Source organism: Mirounga leonina, unplaced genomic scaffold, assembly GCF_011800145.1.
Source record: "Mirounga leonina isolate KUSES-001 unplaced genomic scaffold, KU_Mleo_1.0 Mir_173, whole genome shotgun sequence".
In the NCBI taxonomy this organism is placed as follows: domain Eukaryota; kingdom Metazoa; phylum Chordata; class Mammalia; order Carnivora; family Phocidae; genus Mirounga; species Mirounga leonina.
In genome coordinates this window covers 46,079,076-46,100,254 of record NW_023270447.1, presented here as the reverse complement: position 1 = coordinate 46,100,254, position 21,179 = coordinate 46,079,076, and the positions used below count along the sequence as shown (strand labels likewise).

Below are 21,179 nucleotides of genomic sequence, written 5' to 3'. Positions count from 1 at the left end.
ACCTGAGTGTCAATGTATCTTTTTAAGTTGCCTATAAGTATATTTGGAACAAAGTAAGGGATACATAAAGTGATAAATGAACAAATACAGAAATTAGAAAAAAAGAAGTCTAATTGCCTGTTCTCCCATGCCACAAACTAGGTTTGTATCTGGTTACTTGCCACAAGATTTGTCTTCTGATGAAAACAAAAGGAACTCCACCAGCAGCTATCCCAACCCAGTGGTTGGTTCTTTTCAAGGATTCTGTCCTCCTTAGCGCCCCCTCCTGAGAGTCTGAGTGTGAGAGGGGATCCAGGGAGGGGCTGGGGAGACCTGACTTGGCCACAAGGTGTCACTGTTGCTGCACTGGAGGGAGGTCTCTGGACCTTGTCTTTGGCAGCCGGAAATGCTTCCTCTTTCCTCAACTAACTCTTAGGTGAACCAGGATGAAATAACATTCATTAGATTTTTTTTTTTTTTTTTCTGCTCTAGGGAGAAAGGATAAGAACTCTTTTTGATATATACTTTTCCAGGGGCCGTGAGTGTTAAGTTTAAGGCAATGGAGGGATCAGTGATTTTTAAAATTAATTTTCTTCATCAGGAAACTGTCTTGATGGGATTGTCTACCTAGCACCACACGGAGAGCGCCTGCTGAGACAGCCAAGGGCCTTGGCCAAATCCTGGGCTTTGGAGCCCGACAGACCTGGGTTTGCATCTGGGTGCTCTTTCCTCTACTCCTCCACCCTTACTAGCTGTGTGACCGTAAACAATTTTGAAACTTTCTGTGCCTCCGTTTTCCTCATCTTCAAAATGTCATTTATAATACCTATTTCAGAGGACTGTCATGAGAATTAAACTGGGTTGGACATGAGGAGCAGAAGCTCATAATAGGTGTTCAGTAAAAGAGAGCTATTATCCCTAAAATGTGAGCTGGAGATAGCTGTCCGGTAACTCAAAATAAATCTTGTGTATTTTTTCCAATGTCTGCAGAAACTAGGCGGAAGGGTGTGTGTGTGTGTGAGAAAGACAAAGAGAGGCAGAGAGGAGTTGAGGAGGGAGGGAGGGAGACGGTAGCATGAGCTACAGTGTCTATGCAAAGGGAGGAGAGAGCTCCTGATACGTCACGCGAGACAGTTGCCGAACCTGTACCCTAACATCTCTTTCCCTGCCTGACAGTTCTACAACTTTCTTCTAGTGATAACCAACACTTCCGAGATGCTCACTTGTGACAGAAAGCACAACACAGAACAAGGAGCAGCCTATCCCCAGGACAGGGGCTCACCAGCCTTGTGCTCTGCCATCATTTGCGCCTGCTCAGACAGACAGCCTCGTCAAGGGAACGTGGGCTTTGGAGTCAAGTGTAGGTAGAGATTCCAGCTCCCAGACTTACTAATTGTGTCACCTTGATGAATTTTTTACTCCTTCAAAGTTTCACTTTTCACCCTTTGTAAAAATAGGGATAATGATGTGATTATTTGTGTTTTTTTGTGAGGGATTAAATAAGAGAGTACAAGTGCAAGTGCAGAAGACAAGGGACACAAGTTCCCGGTGGTTCTATCCTGTTCAGGGAGGAAAATGCTATCAGGACTCCGGTCTGGTGCAGGAAGATCCCTCCCTCGACCTGCAGGTCTCTCAGAACTGCCTTGTTTCAGAGATGTGTAGAGGAGAAAAAACACAAGTTCTATTTTAAACACATTAAGTTGGAGGTGTCTTGTTGGATAGGTTGGTGGAGATGTTTACCAGCAAGTTGGATGTGTAAGTCTGCAGGAACTTTGGAGGAAGTCTAGTTGGAGATATGGAAGTCTCCTGAATTGGTCAAATTATACTTAAGAAAATAACTTTCTTTCTGGTCTTTTCTGACCCACTGCCCTCCTTTAATTCAGTTGAACACATGCTAACTGTTAGATCTCACTTTCTTTCAGGGAGCCTTAGGCTAGATGGAGGTACTATTCTTTCCATTTGGCTCATGCATTCTTCCTGGGAACCCTTACATTCCTGCCCAATTATCACTAAATATGAAATCTTCATGGAACTACGAAATTCTCTTCCATAAACTGTGGCTTCCTGCCTCACCCAATTCAGAGGTTTGAGACTGCGTATTCTCCAGGTTGACCTAGAATATGATATTGTTGTGGACTCTTAGAAGAGTGCTGACAGATGATGCATATCAATATCCTATTTTTCAGAATTGCCAACTGAGGCCTGGAGAATCAAGTGATTGTTCTCATCACTCTGGAGCTCAGAGCCACTGCATGAGCTACTTCCTTACTTCTAAGGCAATAGATTATAATCCAGATGGTGGTTCAAATACTTCCGAGGCCAGGGATTAAAGCCCAGCCCTTCTTATAAGGCAGCTATCCTAGGGTTGAAGGGAAATTCTTTAATGACTTTATATACATAGAATCCTCAATTACTGTGGGTCCTTGTGACACAGAATTTTATTTGTCACGGGATAAAAAAAATCTTGGCTTTCCTATATAGCAATGAGTTAATGAAGCACAGTTTCCCTAACAGTAAGAACCAGAGGGCTTGAATCTGTGCTGGGCATCCATTATGATATTCTGTCAGTCTTGGCCAATATTTCCCAGTGTGATTATGGAACATGAGTCCTAATTTAGGATGCCTAGTTAGAAAAAAAAAGGTTTGGAAAAGCTGCATTTACACTCTCTCATACCCTTAAATACCCACAATGAATATTAGCACATGAAGAACTGTAGTTCTAAAGAAATATGCTCAAAGTCTGTACCTAGTTCAAACCCATATTCCAAAACATGACTGACCGTGGAGCTCAAAACATCTGCTAACATCCCATAGAATACATGTTTTATGAATTATCATACTTTGAGTTTCTGATATAAACACTGTTCTGGGTTCTTTATTGGTTTTCATCTTTCATCTTTCCAACCAGCTCGTGACATAGACATTGTGTATGAGCATTTGATACTGAGGATGCTGGGGCTCAGAAAGGTAAAGGAATTTGCTCAGGCTCACAGTCTGGGTGCCATGCTTTTCACTTTATCTTATTTATAATTTTTCATTCATCCTCCATATGCCCTTCCTCTGTGTCTTCACTGGCAATATTCTCAAGGCCTGGAATTGGATCTCACCATTCCTGGCTATAAGAGCTTCCTTATCTCTGAAGATCTAGGTCAGGAATCACCTCTGTGGTGCTATTTCTCCTCTGTGCTCTCATGGCTCTCTCCTTACCTCTACCTTAATATTGTCCACTTTATTGTGGAAGTGTCTATTTGTGTGCAAGATCCTTAAGAGCAAGCGTTATATATTCATTCTTGTTTGTATACCTACTAACAGATATAGTAGTACTTGCTTGACAATAAGTAGGCGTTTATTAACATGCTTGGCATAGAGGCTCAATGTCTCTCTGTTGCACCGAATTGAACTGAACTGAACCGAAGCCAGTTCTTACTATCTTCAAAGCCCCAGACATTTCCCATTATACCTCACTGCCTCCCATTCCAGCTGTAAAAGTTCTATTATGTTTTGGCCCAAATAAGCAATGGACATGTTTTTGTTCCCATGGTAGTTGGTAATGCTGTGGAGAATTATAGGGAGAAAATTTGGGAGAAGAATAGGCACCTAAACTCAAAGTTATATTACATCAAGGATTGCATTAGCAATTTATATATAAATCCCCTTAGTACAGGGCGCCTGGGTGGCTCAGTTGGTTAAGCGACTGCCTTCGGCTCAGGTCATGATCCTGGAGTCCCGGGATCGAGTCCCACATCGGGCTCCCTGCTCGGCAGGGAGTCTGCTTCTCCCTCTGACCCTCATCCCTCTCATGCTCTCTGTCTCTCATTCTCTCTCTCAAAATAAATAAATAAATAAATAAAATCTTAAAAAAAAAAATCCCCTTAGTACAGGGCTGAGAACAAAGAAAGCTTTAGTAAACGTCAGCTCTTAAACCATTATAATTTCAGAGAATGGGTTCAGTCATTGTCAAAAATGTTTTTGTTTCAGGCCTGGAGTTACAGGTTAGATTCCGGCATTTTTGTCGATGAATACTTCGGCTGGGTAGATCCAACCTGAAAGTTAAGATTCTCGTGTTTAGAACAGAAATAGTTAATTCAGAAGCTGCTTGATGGGGGGCATTCTGGCATAGACAGGATATTCTCTCAGAGGGGGTTACCCACCCACACTGGATGCCATAGTCTGCAATGGGGGTCATTAAGACCCAGAGAGAAGAGTTCTGCCTGGAAATCTAGTTAAATCCCTCTTCCTACCTTTCCACCCATGTCTAGCACCATCTACCTATCAGGAAGGCAGGAGTCTGAAGCTTAAGCTTGACCACAATTTTGGCGAGTTTGCTATCATAATTCTTTAAGAACAGATTTATAAGGTTTTACTGTTAGTGTTTCTATGTGTTTCTCTTCCTTCTACTGAAGGCTTCAAGGCTTCTCTCCCTCTGTCCCCATCTCTGACATTAAACTCTGAAGGTTATCATGCATAAATAACCCCAGGTTTAGTCTCTGGCTTATTCACAACCTCACGTTCTTTGAAAAATTGGAATAGGCTCTTGACTTGTCTTCCTGTCCCTGATGATGTTAAAATAAATCATGCCAGTTCCATGCTTTAAGATCTTCCATGAAAAATTAGAGCTATTCACCTTGACAAGCAAAATTCTTCATAATCTGTCCCAATCACCAACTTCTCCAGCTATGTCCTTTATCACTTGCCTACTTGTACCTGTCCAAGTACCCAGGTGTGCATTGGATTTCTTACCATTTCCCATTCTGTGCCTCTGTACATTCTTGCTGTCAGGGATTTTCTTCTTCCTCATGTGTTTGGCATTTCTTACTCATTCCCCAAACATCCCTTCTTCTGTGAAGCCTCTCTTTCTCCTCAAAGGCAGTGTGCAAAGCTGTTTCTTTGGGCTTCACTGTATGTCACCAGCCCTCTGTTTCATTGACATAGAGTCCTGTCTCTTCTCTTTCACAAGAAAGAGAGTTCTGGTGATGTATGAAGGACCTTTTGTTGGAGGAACAAAGGGGTCATAATGACTACCTGCCACATAACACTCTCTTTCTTCTCCTGTGGCTGGAATGTAAAATTCAGGCTGGGTAGACCTTTGCTAGGGAGTTCCTGAGACTGAGATGGCCCCATGGGACCAGGTAGATACCAGGAGAGAATGCAAAAGGGGGGGGAAACCTACTTATTTGGGATTGATCAGAGCTCTGTCTTAGAGTTCTCCCCTGAAATTTACTTTTGATTCACTTACCCCATATGGGATCTATTCCAGCTCTCTAGAGTAGGCAGGGATTCAGACAAAAACCATGGCAAGGAAGAACCAGGGCACATATGGTTGGCATCCTTTATGTTATCTTTTCTCAGGAGCTTTAAGTGACTGAGCAGGGATTTGGGATCCTGGCTCTATCACAAGCACACGTTATAACACCCAGCACATTGAATTGTATTTGTTTCTGTGTCTTTCTTCCCTGTTAGACTGTGAGCTTTTTGTGTCCAGGGTCTGGAGCACATTTCCCCTTGTTACTGTGCCAGGTCTTGTAGCTATCTCAACAAAACAGCAGAGGTAGCCTGGTGGCAAATACCGTGGACTTTGAAGGTAGTCAGCTTAGGTTCAAATCCCACTTCTACCACTTTAGGGGCAAGTGACCTCAGGCAGGTGAAATAAGCTTTCTGTGCTTCAGTTTCTTCATGCATTTAGTGAGGATAATAATAGTGTCTTTTCTATGTTGTAGTTAAGATGATCCAGTGAGCTAATGTGTACAGACTATTTGTACCTGTACTTAGCAGACATTGAATAGTTGCTAGTTATACATAATTTTATTTCTCTAGGGCATAACATTTTATCAGCATATAGTAGGCACTTCCTAAATGTAAACAAATAAAAAAGCATTGAAGAGAAAATTTTTCAAGGCACTGTGCAAAGTGACTTGGGGCAGGGTGTTGTTCTCTAAAGAGGATGGGTTGTGGAGTAAGAATGAGGAGTTTGAATTATAGATCTGCCGCCTCCTACTTTCATTAACATGGGCAAGCCATTCAATCTGTCTCAGCCTCAATATTATTTAATCCCAGAGGTGGGTGTTATTTTCACCTTCTGTTTTATTTGTGTCCCTGCACAGTGTCTGGCGCCCCATTCTCCAGACAGAGAGCTGCTTCCTTATGAACCAAAGCTTTGTGACAGACAATGCTAACTAAAGCAGGGAGCAGAGGGGAGGGCCGGGAGAATCTCCAATGACCAGGAGCATGAGGAATTGTAAATTCTACGGTCTAAGTGGACATGCTTTGTGTGATCAGGACCCATGTTTTTTATTTGAGTATTGGTTTTATTGAAATAGTAAACAGATATGTTTTATGAATATGCCTTGTCTCTACTATTTCAGGTACTTTGGATACCATTTAGGGAAATTGTTAATTTCAATATATTTTAGAAAAAGGCCTTTTGGTTTAGTGAATACATCTGAATTCTGAGAATTAATTAATTAATTAATTTGCATTTCAACCATACCCAGAAGTTCTAACAATCTTAGGTTATTCTGGGTTCTATTTTGATGAAGAGATGAATCAGTTAAGACTCATTGGGGTTTGGGGGTGGGGTGGGCAGTGGTTGGGTGTTAAAGTTTATCGAGTGCTATTTTATGCTAAGCTTTCTCATTGTCATGTCATGTCAACCACGCTGTTTGCCATGATTAAGCCCATTTTCTAGATTAGTAAGTAGGCCCCAAATAATAGACATGAAGAGTAACAGTTTCAGAATTTGAAACCCAATTTGTGCTCTTTGGACTATGCCACACTGTGTTAGGAAGCAGCAAGTAATGACTCTCAGACAAGGGCTAGCACATAGGAGGGGCTAAATAAGTATTTCTTCCATCATGGATGGATGGACTGCTGGATGGAGGCACACACGCATAGATGGTTGCATACTCCCCAAATTCCCAGCAAGGTAAAATGTGTTCAGAGTCACAAGAACTGTGCAGAGATTTAGGAGTTTAAGGAGGCAGAAAGCATTTCAGTGTCTAGGTGAAGTGCCAAGTGACTAGGATGGTACCAAGTTAACAGGTACCAGCCGAACCCACAGACATCTGTAAGAAAAGGAATAAGCCTTTCAGACGCCTCCCCTGCAGCCCCATTTGCTGAGTTGACAAGTTAATTACTCAGCTATCAGGAGGTAACTTGGTAGCAGTAACACGTGTAACTGTGTAATTATCAGGGGTTCCAGTAGTCGCTGTGTAATTATCAAGTAGTTTTCATGAAACAACATGTGTTTGCTTGTAAATATACAATTAAGCGGTGTCGCCACCGTTAACTATAAAACAAAACCAGCATCTGGCACTTAAGGTACCAGCTGTGGTCCCTACAATTAAACTTTTCTTTAAATAGGACTTTCCAAAGGGCGCCAAGTCACAAAAACTCACAGGAGCACATCTGATATCACCAATCATTCTGTTCTTTTTGACTGAAATGACATTTTCCTATCATACCTGTAAAAATCCAATCCATTCTTTGTCAAGCTCAAATGCCTTTTTTTTTTTTTTTTGTATTTTGCAGATTCCTTTAAACAAGATGTAAATTCTGCTTCTCTAAATTCCCTAAACCGATTTGCACCTCTTATAACTTTTAATATATTCTGACTACCTGGGAATTTGGGGCATATCCATCTGTCAATCATGGCACAAATATTTATTGGGCCTTTATTATGTGGCAGGCCTTGGACTAGGCAATTAGAGTATAGTGATCATCAGAGGAGATACGGCCTCTGTTACCACAAACCTTAATAGTCTAGAATAGGAGGAAAGACATATATACAAATAATTGCCAGTGTCATAAATCTTGTAAAAGAAGAAGTCAAGGCTAGTGCTATGGTATTAATTCTCTTAGTCTAAGTGACTTGCGGGTGGTGGTCCCAGGTCCTGTTTCCTCATTTATGCAATAATTATTTATTTAGCACATACTTTGTGCTGTTTGCTGTGTTGTGTACTATGAATTTTACAATAAGCAAGATGGACATTGTCCCTGCTTATACTCTAAAGTCCCAAGTGTACTCAGTGTATATTTTTTCTTGCCAGTGACGTTAGCTAACAGTCATAATATAAAATTATAGTATCCTTATCTTTATGTTGTCCAAAAGAATATAGTGGTATATATTGTATTATCATAGAGTATAAATATTTTAACTGGTCATAGAAGATATTGACCCAGAAGTGAAAACTTAGATTTATAATTTGCTGTTATATTTTCTTAAAATTCCCCTATTTATTATAAAAAGCTTTAAAGAAAACTTGGAAAATATACAAAATAATCACACAAAATTCTCCTACTCAGACAGACCTGTTAAGATTAATTCCCCCCTTATATTTTTCACCAATATTTTTTAAGGTAAAAATTTTGTGTCCTGCTTTTTCTTCTACTTAGCATTAGAGCATGAACATTTTTCTATATTATTAGAAAGTCATCTCAATTTAATTTTCAAAAAATTTTTAAAGATTTTATTTAATTTTTTTAGAGAGAGAGCACAGGAGAAAGGGGAAGGTCGGGGGAGAGAGAATCTCAGGCAGACTCCGCATTGAGTGTGGAGCCCAATGTGGGGCTCAGTCTCATGACCCTGAGATCATGACCTGAACCGAAATCAAGAGTTGAACCTTTAACTGACTGAACCACCAAGGCGCCCCAAGTCATCTCAATTTTAATAACTTTTATATCCCATAGATGTGACTAGAGTTCTTAAGCATTTCCTTAATGCCTGACTATATCATTCATTCATTCAATTGGTATTTATTTAGTGCCTATTTCTTTTTATCAGCACTATTCTAGGCACTGGAAATATGGTAAAAATTAAAACTGAGAAGGACTCCAAGAGTTTACAATCTGGAAGAGATATAATAAATAAATAAGTAACTATATAACTATGGCCAATGATATGAGATAAAAGAAGGTTAAGAGGATAGAGGGTCCTGGGGAGGTACTCTTGTCATAGAGAAGTCAGGGATAGTATCACTGAATAAGACCTGGAGGGGATGGGGTTCACATGCAAGAGTTTGGGGCAAGAGGAAGAAAAGCAAGTGGAAGAATCCCGAGGTGGAAGTGTGTTTGGCTTGTTCACATTATAGCAAAGATGTAAGTGTAGCTGAAAGAGAGTCAGCAAAGGGGAAGAGTAGTGAGATCAAAGCAGTAAATGAGGATGGTGGTGTATGGATCATGTAGGGTCTTGTAGGCCACTGAAGGTCTTTAAGTCAAACAAGGAGCTAAAATGCTTACATTTGAACAGATCACCCTGGTTGTCATTTTGAGAATAGATCATAGGAAAGGAGAAAGGGACAGGAGGTCCTGATAGAAGACTATAGCAGTGATGCAGAACTATTTTTTTGGTCTTTTAATTAGAAATAAGTTTTTAAAATATTTATTATAAAATTTTTAGTGAAATTTTGTAGAGAAATTTAAAAAATAGCATAATGAACTCCCATACTCAACTTTAACATGAACAACACACCTGGCTAATTTTGGTTCATTAATATACCTACTCATTACTGACCCCCACACCCTGATGTATTTTTTTAAACAAAATTTAGACATACACTTTGATCTCTAAATAAGGAAAAGCTTCCTAAACTAAAAATGCAGTGAAGAAATCCCCAAAGAAAATCTTACAGAATTTCCATAGACTAGAATTAAAGGTTCTGGACATAAAAATTATATTTGGGAAAGTATTTACATTAAATATACACAAAGTTTGTCAACAATAAAGAATTAATAGAAATTGATGAGAAAAATTACTAATACCCCAGGATATATTTGGGAAAAGTCAATAAGGACCCTTTTAAAAATGGATAAAAAAATGATACTAAAAACTGTAATTACACAAGAAATGAGATAAAAACAAGCTAAAACAATAAGATAAATAAAACCATCCCTCCCTCACCACCCCATAACAAACATTATTAAGAATGCCAAAAAATTGGAATCAACTTTGATGCTCAATCACAAGCTAGAATATTGATTATCTCACTCAATTAAAAACTTTTTTTAAGTTACTTTAGACTTGTAGTTAAATCACACGATGAACATTAATTGTATCTTGTTTGTTGTTGTTTGATGGTTCTTTCATCTATACTAAGTCAGTCTTCCCAATAGGTACCATCTCATTCATAGGATGGTACCTTCTCTGGAAAAAGTTGACTGTTTAATGCTTGTCTAGATCTGTCCAGTCATTATTTGAAAATTGGTTACTGGTTCCTCTCCTAGTTCCCCAAATATTACCCAGTCAACAGGTTATCTCTTATCAGAATTAAGGAAGGCAGTCAGTGGGTGATGGCCCCCACCTACATTTGCATGTGCATGTCTCTGTTGCTTTTGAGCCCTGAGACTTAACATTCCTGTGTTCACAGTGGCATGTGAATGTAACCACCACCTATCTAGTTAGAAATTGTGAGACCTCTCAGGCTTTCTCTCTCCCATTCAATCTATCAACAATTCCTAGTGATGTCACCTCTTAAAATTTCTTCAATCTGCCTGCTCTTTACCAAACCCAACTCTGATACATCATCATTTCTTTTCTAGATTACTTTCTACCTTGGTTTACCTACTTGCACACATGCATCTCTTCAATCTATTCTCCATATTTCAGCTGGAAAAAGCCTTTTAATGCAAATTAAATTGTGTTGCTCTCCTAATCAAAACCATTCAGTGTCCTCCCACTGGACGAAAGTCATGGCCTTAATTCCACCTATGACCTGCTTAACCTTCCTCTCCAGTCCATCCCACATCAATCTATCTATAGTCTTAACTGGCTCCAACTAGTTCGCATTTCTTTCAGTCCCTCAGCTTGTCAAGATTCTAGTCCACCATAGGGTCTATGCGTATATTGGAACACTTTTCCTTTATCTAGTGTAGAGGACAATGCTAGTGCTTTCCCCTATCTCCTAGAAGCTATTTTCCTTTATCTAGTGTAGAGGACAAAGCTAGTGCTTTCCCCTATCTCCTAGAAGCTATTTCTATCAATTCTTTGCACCCCTCTTTATGTGCTCTACATAGTACCTTTAGCAACTTTGTGGAGAATTGTCCTCTGGTTAATGTAGCCACTTTGCTGGCAGAAAGTGTCTGTGAATTTTAGCCCCCCTCCCACAGGGATCTTTAACCAATAGCTCTAAGTGAGAGTTTGAGCAAGCTTGTCATAAATCAGGACAACTCTGAGGCAAGGCTTACAATCTAAAATCCCCCATGAAGATTCTGGCTAAAGCTACTCTCTGCATAGCTGTGCCTGAGATCACACTATTGCTTGGCTTTCTCCCCTTCTCTTTACTACTTTCCCAGCCCTTACCCATCTCTGTGATAAATCTCTAGTAGAGGAATCTGTGTCTTGAGGCCTTCCCTCAGGGAACCTCATCTAAGACACCTAGATAACTGGTACTCATTTTTTAGATCTCAGGTCGAATGTCACTTCTTAAAAATTCCTGACTATTTGAAGTTCTCCTCTCACTCCAGATGATGAGAATCTCTCGTTCATAGTACATTCCAAAAAATTTTCTATGTTGTTGGTGAGTCTTTGACCATAAGCTACATAAGGCAGAGGCCATATGTGTTTGACTTATCATTGTGTTCCCAGTGCTTAGCATAGTAGCTCAAGAACAATCAGTAAAGATTTAGTAAATGAATAGTAAGTGAAGAATAAAAGTTGACACACTGTAAGTGTGATGGACATGAGTATAATGACATGTTAAAAATTGCATTATTCAAACCATTTTTATTGAGCTGCTATATAACAGACACTGAAGTAGTAAATGTAAGTTTTCATATTGTCTTATCCATAGTAGGCACTCAGTAAACATTTGTGAAATGAATAAATGAATATATGATGTATGCCTGAGTTGTACAATGGAAAATTACAATTTAGTTGGAAAAAATAAAAACATAGGTATAGGAAATTTCTTTTAAAAACTCCGGATTTGTTGACATGTCCTAGAGGTTGTCTAGTTGGTCTCCAAGTTACCTTAACAAAGAGAAGAGTTCATTCTTTTTGAATCTCAGCCAGATGGACTATTGCCAATGCTATTTAAATATATTTGGCTGAAACTAAGGTAGCTGTGAGAAGCTAAGGCTCATTATAGCCCAAATATTTTTTGTGCATTCATCCTTACTTTTGAAGTTTTCCTTGGCACAATCTTGTTTTACAACTGCTTAGAATTGAAAACAGTTAAAGTTACATGATTTTATAGCTAGTTTATTTTTCAAGGGTGTATGGAGGTCCTCAGTTTGACAGACCTTAAGTTGTAAGATCCTATTACCTATATTTTAGAGTGTTCTTATTGCTTAGAGTTCATAAACTAAAATCAGCGTTGTAAGATGGAAGATGACGTTGTTCTCAAGTAAATACTAGTTTTGAATTTAGAGATTCTTATTCCAATTTCTGGCTCTCCCTAAAGCTATAAAAATGAGCTCTTGCCTTTTAACAATAATGATATTACAGAGTGAATTCAAAGCAATTTTGGTTGCTTTTTAGATGAAGGGATTAACATGTTTACTGTACTGAGATCAAACTGGACTGAATTGAAGTTGTTGAGGATAAATTCTAAGCCAACTCTTGTTGAAGCTCTTATTCTGGAATATCAGATGTTATGCTAAGAAAAGAGGGCCGAGCAGAATAATTAGCAATTACTTTGATTTATGCTTTATTTGAATTTCTTGATTATGACTTAGATTATCTTTCACAATGTATACTTTGATAATAACATAGGCAAAAATTATTGAGCATATACCAAATGCAGCACATCATTGTGTTAACCTAGACATAACAAATAATTTCATAAAGAGAAACAAATAATTTCATAAAGAGCACATGCATCAATCCCATTATACTTCAGTTTTTAGCTCTCACTAACTCAGTTGACTCCAACCAAAGGACCCTCGATGGCATTTGGTGTTTCCTTTACAACTGTGTTTAGGTTTCGAGAAGTATTGTAGTATAATGTAGTATAAGTATAATGGCTAAGTGCATGGACTCTGGGTTTAAGCCCTACTTCTCTACCGTTTACTGTCTGAGTTCAGAGACAAATTGCTTGATCTCTAATTATTTTTGTGTCCTTGAAAATGTCACCCACTTTTTTGGTCCCACGTTTCTTCATCTGAAAGCTGATGATAATAACAGTAACCATGTCAGAGCATTTTTTTTTTTTGGTTAAAAATTAAGTGAATTTGATACATGTAAAGTGCTTAGAATATTGCCTGCAATAATAAGCACTACATAAAATACGTTGGAATTTAAAAAGTGATATATTAGCTCACTTTTTCACTGACATTTGTGTGAAATTGTAAAATTGTAAAGTTGTAAGAAATTCCTTAATGTCTTTAAGTTCTACTTTTCTTATCTGTAAAATGGGCCTAACTGGCAAAGTCTCCCTGCAGTGTTTTGTGAAGACTGAATGAGATCATCTAAGGAGAATATTGCCTTGCCAACCACAAAGCATGTGGTCTTGTACATATCAATCATTTAAAAATATTCATTGTATAAATGAGTTGAGTGAAAGAACAATTAATGTCTGTGTCACCCCTGTGTCATATTCATTGATTCATTTCACAAGTTATTAAATATTTTCTAGGTGCCAGGTACTATATTAGATCCTAGAGGATGCTAGGATGAACAAGATAGTCTCTCATGGAGATTTAGAATCTGATGTAAGAGATAGATATTAATTAAATAAGTAAGCAATTCATTATAATTGTAACATATGCTACAAACCATATAAAATAAGATGTGTGACTATTAGATTCATTAGGTACATTTCTTTCACTTTACAAATCAAGAAAGGGCCAAACAGCTGGGACTGGACCAAGGTCAGAGTGTTAATTTTTAAAAATTTTATCAAGACTTTATTACTGCAGAGTGGTTTAAGGTTCACAACAAAGTTAAGAGGAAGGTGCAGAGATTTTCCACATACCCCTGTCCTCACATACATAGCCTTGCCCATTATCCTCCACCAGAGTAGTACATTATATCTGATACAATTGATGAACCTACACTGACACATCATAACCACCCCAAGTCTATAGTTTACACTAGCGTTTGCTCTTGGTATTGTACATAATATGGATTTGGACAAATGTATAATGCCACATAACAGCTATTATGATATCATGCAGAATATTTTTTACTACCCTTAAAGATTTGTGCTCTCTCTGCCTATTCAACCCCCCTGCTCCCTTTTCTCCCCTCAACTCCTGGCAACCACTGATCTTCATACTGTCTCTATAGTTTTGCTTTTCCTGAATGTCATATAGTTAAAATCATACAGTATGCATCCTTTTCAGATTGGCTTCTCTTACTCAACAATATGCATTTAAGTTCCCTCTATGTCTTTTCATGGCTTGATAACTCATTTCTTTTTAGCATTGAATAATATTTCATTGTCTGGATGTAGCACAGTTTCTCCGTTCACCTACTGAAGGACGTATTGGTGAATGCTAATTTTTTACAACGAACTCCATGCTGGATGAAATTGACTGGTAGCTGCTTATTATGCCTTACAAGATAGAGTTAAATTCTGTTTTTCAGGTCAAAGTGTGGGGCTTAGTAACAGATAAAAGGGTTGGAAAAAACACCTTAAATAAAAGGATTCATGGTTTCCAAGTGCTCACTATTTTCTACATACTAAACATTTTATAGTCATCATATGATTCAATCCTCACAACCTGTGTGAATAACTATTATTGCAAAATAAGGCTCAAAGGGACTCTGAGCAAGATTGCTTTAAGATCACATGGCCAGAGAGTGCAGAGAGTGCTGTCTGCTTGATAGTAAAATTCATGTTCTTCCTAACACAGCAACCTATTTCTACTTGAGAATAATTTAGGCTCAAGTCTTAGCCTCATAGTGTGCAGTCTTACAGATTTTTAGGTTTCAGAATCAGCTCCTGAGTTTCTGGGCTGAGCAATGCCTGTTGTGGCCCATTATTTACTTATGTTCCCCCATGTCAAACACATGAGAATTAGGATATCAGAAAGCATAATAGAGAAATTGGGAAATGAATACAGGATCTTTTTGATGCTCTGAAATTCCTTAATTTTTCAGCCAGCTCCAAATTAGAAAACAATGGAGATGATATTTGAGAAACATCCCTAATCATTACTAATCAACAATATCCTCTTGAGGAGGCCATTCTCTCCTAATTTTCAGAGGGATACCTTAAACTATGTGTCAAGGAGAGTGTTGTGTTGTCACTCTTTTGGAGGCCTCTGAGGAAGAGCACAAGAGAAACTTTATTCTGAAGAGAACCACAGCTCAACTATGTACAAGGGGTAGAGATAAATAAGATTTCTATTTATTGAGTCGTAGGTCAAGCACTATGCTAAGACTTTACATGCATCTTCGCTCACCTTATTTTCTTAATAACTCATTTTATCTCCACTTACAGGTGAGGAAACCGAAGCACAGAGAAGGTAATTGTCCAAACATGCTAGCACTCAGCTCATAAATGTGGAGCTGAGAAGCTAACCTTGATTTGAGTGACTCAGAATCCAGCCTTTTTTCCATTGGAGCACATTCCGTAAACCCTTGGTTCATTAGGACGGAAGAAAGGAAGACAAATCTGGCCCATTGGTAAGTTGTGGTTTATTTGTCCTTAGGTCTGTGGTTTCATTTTTGCCCTATATTTCATATTGCTCAGCTGCTCCACTAGCAAACAAAATTTAAAATGCTCCTAAAATGTTTGACTTATTCAGTGACTTCATCATTAAAAGGACACTGGGGAGGGAGGCAAGAGTGGAGTTTTCCAAAATCCATTACTCTGTGCAAACTGTCTTCTCCCACATCTCTCTTGAAATATCACCACCCATTCGGCTTCATGCTATCCCAGTAGCAATAAAGCAGCTCTCTGCAAGCTACATGGAAAATCCATCAGTCTCTACTAGGGTAGAGGACTTTATGATACAAGGCCAAAAGGAAGAGGTATCATTGTGGTAACGTTAAGAGAAAAAAATGCATATGTCGTGATGATATTTACACATATGTCACACATAAACATTTAAAATGATCAGACTCGTTTGAGCATGGAAAAGAAAAAAAAGCACAAACAAAAACAAACCCAGAAGCAATACTCACTGTAATTGTTTTAAATAGTGAGAGGTATTCCAATTCTGTGAGGACTGCATACACACGAGAAAGATTTAAAGGTTGAAATTAAATAATTAAAAGCCTCTATAATGATGTGCATGATTATTATTGTGTATTGTAGTAATGAGGCATACATGATAAGTCATTTATAAGAAAATAATTACTGTTGTGTGTGCTTTCTCAGTGCCTTGGAGAAAGAGATTCCTGTTTCAGTGGGTGGGTGGTATAGTAAAGATCAGTGCTCTTCTGCTTGCATGACCATGGAAAAATTACCCCTCCAAAGTACCATCTCTTCAGCTATGAAATGAACCCAGCTCACAGTGGATTCAAATAACATAATGCATGCAAATTTCTCATCACTCTCCCTGCAGTTTGGTAAGCATTTTGGAGATGTTAGTTAATTTTTAATAACATTTTGTTGACTTCCTTGGCAAAACATTGCCTATAAAGTACTTTCAGCAGCTAGCAGCTGACCAAACACCAGGGATGAGTAACAGGTATGACTCACATTAGGTCACAGAGTGTAATCAGATTTCATTGTGCTTTGGTGTTGTGCAGGCTGTGTAAGGATTCTGAGAGACATGCTAAAAATGTATATTCTGGGTCCCACTCCCAGAAATTCTAATTCATTAGGTCTGAGACAGGCCTTGGGATCTGTATTTCTAAAAAAGCTCCCCAAATTGCTTGGATGTGGTTTCATGTGTCAAAATCATTAGTGTCAGCCATCAGATTGCTTTCCTAACTTTCAGCTTCGAAGACATTGTTCTCAACCTTAGGTGAACATTAGAATCATCTGGGGAACTTTCAAAAATCTCAGTGGTTAGGCTGTCCCCTAGTTCAATTACATTAGAATCTCTATGGGTTGGATCCTGGCAGCAGGTTGTTTTGTTCTATTTTGTTTTGCTTTGTTTTGTTTTGCAAGATCCCCAGTTAGTTACTTCAGGCAGCCAAATTTGAGAATCATTGTTCTAAGGGAAGGAGAGTTTTACTGGATGAAGATGAATTGGCAAAAAGTAATTTTGAAATAGATGGCACTGTTGTGTCAGGAAAACCCTGATCTTGGTGATAAGCTGATTATCAGAGGAGATTATTGACATTAGGAGGTGGAAGGATATAGAAAGAAAAAGAAAAAGAAAGAATGGTCCCTAAATAATGTTTGCCTGTTTGAATTCTTTTTGGGACAGCCTTTGCCTCCTCTATATGTCAAATGAGTATGCTTTGTGTTTGTTAATCACACTTCCCTCATTACAAAATGTGAACATTTTTTTTTTCTGTTTTGCCTGTGATGGGCTAAACACTGTGCTAAGTGTTTTCATATATGTAATCTCATTAGAGTCTCAAATCATCAGTGTGAAAAAATATTATCTTCTCCAGATAAAACATGAACTCAGTCACACAAGTAGTAAGTAGATGGTTATCATAGGCCCCACACACATGTGCAATTCAGCTTCTTTAAAATGGCCTCAATTTTTATTTCTCAAATTCCTCTCAAATGTTTGTTAAATGTACTCCAGTTCTCAAATTCCTCTCAAATGTTTGTTAAATGTACTCCAGTGGGATGGGATTGAAACTGAATGTCAACAGAAGACAGGAGAGGACTTATTCTCAACCATAGTCAGGAAATGGTATCTCTTCTTTTTCACTGGGAAGAGATTGATTAAGAAACATCAGCACCAATGTCCTTTAGTAGCTCTGCTCACTGTGTCTGAGAAAGAAGTAGTTCTAAAAAGAATGCAGCTTTTATTAAATTGATTTGCTTACTTCCTTAGATATTTGATTGGTCTCAGAGTTTTCCATCATCTTCTCACCATTTACAATATTGGACATAAAAGTAAAAAATTTTATTGAGCAATAAAAATGCTCTAATAAAGTAAAGGTGGTAAATCCTTCCAAGTGGCAGCACAGAAGGCAATTCCATGAGAGCCAAGAAAATGGTCCTGCTTTGGGAAATGCAATCCTAGTTATGAGATGATATTAAGCATCATTTTTAAAAAATGAAACAAATAGAAAACCCTTGAATATTTAGACCTACAGAAGAGATGCAAAGTGATGTCTGTGAGGGATTAATGAAGGCCCTGGAACGTACATACCAAGCCTCAATATTTCCACTTAAGTTGTGTCCTGTGTTGATGTTTGACATTCAGAACTATTTCAAGTCACTTTGGTGGAGGAATTTATGAGAAATTGGATGGCAGGCTGATTTAAATTAACCTCTGCAAATATACTTGGTATAAACTTACCTGTCATAGACAATGGCACAGTTTTAAGGTTTTCAGATTCATCACAGTCTCTACGGTATTTTCCTTTAATAATGCATATTGAAAAATAAGATGTTTAGCTAAGGCTGCTAATTCTTTGAAACTCTAATCATTTAAGCTGTCTAGCCTTGTTCAGGGTAATTATTTCTATCCATTATCCATCATGCTAAGAAATGACAGCTCAGGGACAAGGAGACTTTTCAAGCAAATGCTTTAAGACAGTGTTTTATTTTGTAGGCACTGGCCAATGTTAATTAAATTATATAAACAATGACTCATAGGATAAATAGCACAGAGAAGCTTGAAATAAAAGACAGTTCAATAACTTTAAAACTATTCTTTAAAAAAAATTTAAAAAAGGGGGGCCTTTATTCTCTTTGCTTTATGTTCATCTTCCTAAAATTCAGGTGCTGTCAAAATACATTGTCTCTAAAAGTCTCACTTCTAAGATTAGTAGGGGAATCTTTCTGAATTCTATTTCTGGAATCTATTTTGCATTAGAGAAAAAAAAAAAGAAAACAAATGGAGAAAAGTAAGCTCTTTTAGGAGTCACATCACAGAACCATGAGTCAAACCCCTAGGCATTCTCAGAGTGTGAAACAAATTCTGGTCGATAGGAGATATAACCGCTAATATTAGTAGAACTGCCACCGTCTCTCTAAAACACATCATTGTTGAGTATAGCTTCTAATACGTCTCTAATGCACATCACTCTTTTCTGGCAAGTTTTAGAAGGTTATCATTTTTTGAAATTTTATTCTTTAAGATGGGTAATACTACCAGAACCAGTGGCAAATATAAAAATGTGAAATTATCACTTACCACTCATTGCTCACCTTCTTTACCTGTAGGAGGAAAATATCTGATAGTCTATCCATGTACTTTTATTTACTGTAAAATCAACAGTTTATCAACCTCTTAGAAATTCAGAATTTTAGAGTACTGGATTGACATCTATAAAAAGAAAAGGAGCTGCTGGGTCACCCTCACTTTCTATTTGTTTCACTTTGTCCTTTTGCTCTGCCTAGTAAAGCCACAGGAAAAATTATGCTTCACAAATGTGTCAGTGGCCTTTACTATATCAACATATCCTGCTTATTCAGGGGATTTAGGTGAAGTAACTTGCAAGCTCCTTGAGGTCAGAGATTACGTGTCATTCATCTTTAAATGGCCTGTGGAGCCTGATGGGTGGGTGCTCATAGGCCCTCAGTGCAGTTTGAGCTGAAATGGGATACGTTCAAATAGGATAAAGCAAGTTGTATTGATTTTTTTTTTTTGCTACATTCTTAACATTTATCTAACTATTCCTCATTTATCTAACTTATTCCTCAAATAAAATAAATTATATCCAGTTGCCTTTCCAGTTCTTAGGAGATGAATATTTTCTGAGACAATAATGTGAATGGCTAAAGTTTTTGAATTTTCTGCACATGGAAATAAGCTGTTGTATAGTAAATGACGATCAAGAAGAGGGATGATTCTTAGTTGGGAGTTATTAGACTCCGGAATGTGAAATTAATGCAAACTATCCCCTAGATTTTTAGACTTTTTTCACAGGCATTTGTCTCAGGCAAATTTCCAAATGTTTAAGGATTTCCCAGATATTGTACTGATAATAACTTCTAATTTAATCGTGTTGTGGTAGAGAAAATACTCTGTGTGACTTTAGTCTGTTGATGTGTATTTAGACTTTTTCAGGGCTCAGCATATAGTCTATTATCACGAATGTTTCATGTGCATTTGAGAAGAATGTCTATTCTATGTTATTTGGTGTCAATTAGGTGAAGTTGGTTGATAGTATTGTTCAAGACTTCTATATCCTTACAGATTTTCTGTCTACTTGTGCTATCAGTTATTGAGAGAAGATATGTTAAAATCTCTGACTATAACTGTAGAGAAGATAAATGTTCATTTATCTTTTTACATCTGTTTTCGCTTTGTGTATTTTGAAACTCTGTTATTAGGTACATACACATTAAGACTCTTACATCTTCTTGATGAGTTGGTGGCCCATTTATAACTATGAGTGACCTATTTTATCTCCAGTAATATTCCTTGTCCTAAAGTCTACCTTGTGTGACAGTAATATAACTGCTATAGTTTTCTTACTATGGTATATCTTTTACTCTTTTTTGCTTTTAATTGGTGAATCTATGAAATGTGAGTTTCTGGTAGACAATGTAGAGTATTACATTTTTATCTAGCCTGAAAATCTTTACATTTTAATTGAAGTTTTAGATCATTGTCAGTTAATATAAGTATTTGTACAATTGTACCATCTTGCTACTTGTTTCCTATTTGTCCCATTTATCCTTATTACTTTTCCCTCTTTTCTGAAGAAAAGTTACAAGACATTTGTCTTCTCATGTGTCTTTCTCCAACCCCTTTCCTGGCTGCTTTTAATATTTTTTCTCTTTTCAGCATTTTGATTATGATATACCTTGGTATAATTTTCTTATTGTTCATCCTTTTGGGTATGTCTGTTTGTTTTTTAGCTTCTTGGATATGTGGGGGTTTTTTTTGTTGTTTTTTGTTTTTTGTTGTTTTTTGTTTTTTTTTTTTAAAGATTTTATTTATTTATTTGAGACAGAGAGAATGAGATACAGAGAGCATGAGAGGGAGGAGGGTCAGAGGGAGAAGCAGACTCCCTGCCGAGCAGGGAGCCCGATGCGGGACTCGATCCCGGGACTCCAGGATCATGACCTGAGCCGAAGGCAGTCGCTTAACCAACTGAGCCACCCAGGCGCCCGATATGTGGTTTTATAAAACTGATTTAAAAAATTTAACCATTATGCTCTCAAAGGATTTTTCTGACCATCCCCTTTCCTTTTCTGGGACTTCAATTAAATATACACTAGGATGCT

At 37.7% G+C, this 21,179-nt stretch overlaps 1 long non-coding RNA gene across 1 annotated transcript in view; it reads left to right on the top strand.

The window, feature by feature from the left end:
• The first annotated feature begins 2,916 nt into the window (after nt 1-2,916).
• Nucleotides 2,917-21,179, top strand: part of LOC118019351 — a 61,781-nt gene continuing 43,518 nt past the window's right edge. Inside the window, exons 1-2 of the long non-coding RNA XR_004681664.1 lie at nt 2,917-2,946; nt 15,360-15,544. This is a non-coding gene — a long non-coding RNA (uncharacterized LOC118019351). The remainder of the gene's footprint in view (nt 2,947-15,359; nt 15,545-21,179) is intronic.